Genomic DNA, 2636 nt, shown 5'->3' on the forward strand with positions numbered 1-2636 from the left:
AACAGAGACGCTGTGGGAGTCTTACAGAGCACTGCCTGCCTAGTTGGCCTTGCCATATGGTGTTGGTGACGGAGCCAGCGCCTGGGGATGATGAAGCCGTATGGTGGCAGGAAATACACAGACACAGCAGTATGGCAAAACAAGACAGAAGACTAATGCAAGTCTCCTTGCTACAATGCAAACACAACAGACCTAACATGAGTACATGCAGTGTTTGACAGAGACAAATGAATGAGTGGATAAGAATGGAAAGGGTCAACAATGACCTTCAGACTAAATTACAAGGTGCACAGCTATTCATTTTGTTCTCTGCATGCCCATAAAGACTAATGTTCTTCAATACATGATTCTGCATCTGCATATTTCCCTCTTGTCCCATTTAACATTGTAACAAAAGAGCTCTGATAAAATCTGTTTTTCTCTAAAGCTCCACAAGCTTCTTATTGAATGAAGCCTTTGCCACAATCTCATCAATGACACGCAATGTCATTGATGAGATCGGGACAAAGGCTCTGCTGCCGTTTGACATTTTAAAGGCATTTTTGTTCTGCCCTCTGTTACACACTTGAAAAAATGATTGTGGAGCATTTGGAGGATTGATGAGGGACTAAAAGCCCAAGTAGAAACCAGCCCGAGGAATCTGTTAGCAGCAGTGAATGGTTGGGCGAGTAGGTGGGGGTGGCTCTCCAGTATTTTGTGTGACCTTTTCAGAACGACTATGAGGATTTTGGTACCATCTGTACCCTACGGGTACCACTAATCCCATTGCTGCTACACTCAGCAGTAATGGGTACCTTAAACCTTTGCAACATGCCCCTGATCTTAGTTACACACACAGACACACACACACACTCTCACATTCACAGGAACACACTCCTTTCTTTGTTGCTGTTTCCACTGGCATACATCTCATATATCTCCCGTAGCATTTTTTTACTTCTTCCTGCATTAGTGTCATTGTGTTCTAGTTTGATTTATAGTTAATGCTTACCCTCTGCTTTTCTGTGGACATTTTGTCAAAACAAAACAGTTTTTTATGAGTGGATTTGCTAGAAATAATATTCTGTATAGAATTTGTAATGCTTACTGCTCAATACCTAAACCAACACAAACACACACACAAATATAATTAACAAAGAGAAATGATTTACACATTTCAGAAACATCAAATAGTTTTTTCTCCCTTTGACCTGAACTTGAATGGACCACAGATGTATGCATTTTAGCTATTTTTGCTGCTGTATCAGTTTCTCTCCATCTCCACCTCGTCATTATTTTGTATTCTGTCTTAACCCAGTCAGCTGAACTTTGAAGTACTTCCTCCTTCCTAAATAAAAGTGCACTGGGTGTGTGAGTCACTTGCGCTGTCATGTTCATGCTCATGTGCCTGCCATGCCTGGGCTCTGACAGAAAAAAGCGTCTTTTGAGACAGAATTGGTCCTTGCTGAGAGGAAGCCTATTTTAGCTTTGGCTCCATGACAAAAACTGAACATGGTGCAGAAAAAAAGGAATTCCAATCCTGTGTTGGACGAAGGAACCACAAATAACAGAAGCATTTATGAATTCATTCTCAGATGTGAACTGATACTTTGTAAGCACACATACATATACCTCACAACTACCTTCAACATCAGCGTTATTTCTGATGTTGGTGATCTATCTTTGGCATTCACTGTCTCTGGCAACTTAATTTCCACTCTTGTCGTGACAGTCCGGAGACTGCGCTGCGTGTCAGAAAAGGTTTAGGAATTTGTTTTGTTAGACACTTACTTCAGCGGCTTAGTTTCCTGTCAAGTGTGTTGCAGCTACTGGAGGTTTTCTGCTTTTCTTTTCATGACTGTTCACCTCATTTTCCTATTCTGTGAATTCCCCTGTGTGGAAAATCCAACTCTTATGCCCTGACTCTGTTTTCCTCTTCTCTTGGTTGAGTGAGATATAGTCGATGATCAAAGTCTTACTTCTTCATTGTGGTGGAGGAAAACAGAAAGAACCTTCAGGATATGGCACAGATTTCTCTGTGGGATATATGCTGTGGACTGCCAGAACAGCTCTTCATATTATTTTCCTTTTTTATATTTTTAATGGTAATTAGTTATACTGTGAACACCTTAAAATTGGTGTGGGCAAAAGATCTTCCTCAGCCATCAAGAGACCACTTGAAGCGAAACAGAGAAGCATAAAAAGCTATGTTTGATAATTCTCACATAATTTGAAATGATTTTACGAGGTACTATAGGAGGTGATGACGAAGAGGTTTGAATTTGGTGCTGCAAGTCAATGCGATAACTGCAGGATGGAAGAAACACACATGATTGACAGTCCATCAGTAAGAGGAAAGCTCAGCCAAACTCTATTGGATTTGTGCACTGTGCCCGTATGCAATATTTTCTCCTTGCCTGTGATTTATTATTGTGGAGCTTTCATGCAGGACAGGTTTTTTGGTGTTTTTCATTAAACTGGCTGAAGTGTGTAAGTGCTTCCCTGAGGAATGATTCATCGCTGGTTTGCCAGGACGCAACCAAAGATCGCCTCCCTAACGTATAAACCACTGGAGCAGCCGGAAGAGTTTTCTACCTGGTGTCCCCTTTGGTTTCTGCTGTTCATTCATCTCAGCATTGATTTTAATAGTTGGGGAG

Source organism: Micropterus dolomieu, linkage group LG17 (genome assembly GCF_021292245.1).
Source record: "Micropterus dolomieu isolate WLL.071019.BEF.003 ecotype Adirondacks linkage group LG17, ASM2129224v1, whole genome shotgun sequence".
NCBI lineage: Eukaryota > Metazoa > Chordata > Actinopteri > Centrarchiformes > Centrarchidae > Micropterus > Micropterus dolomieu.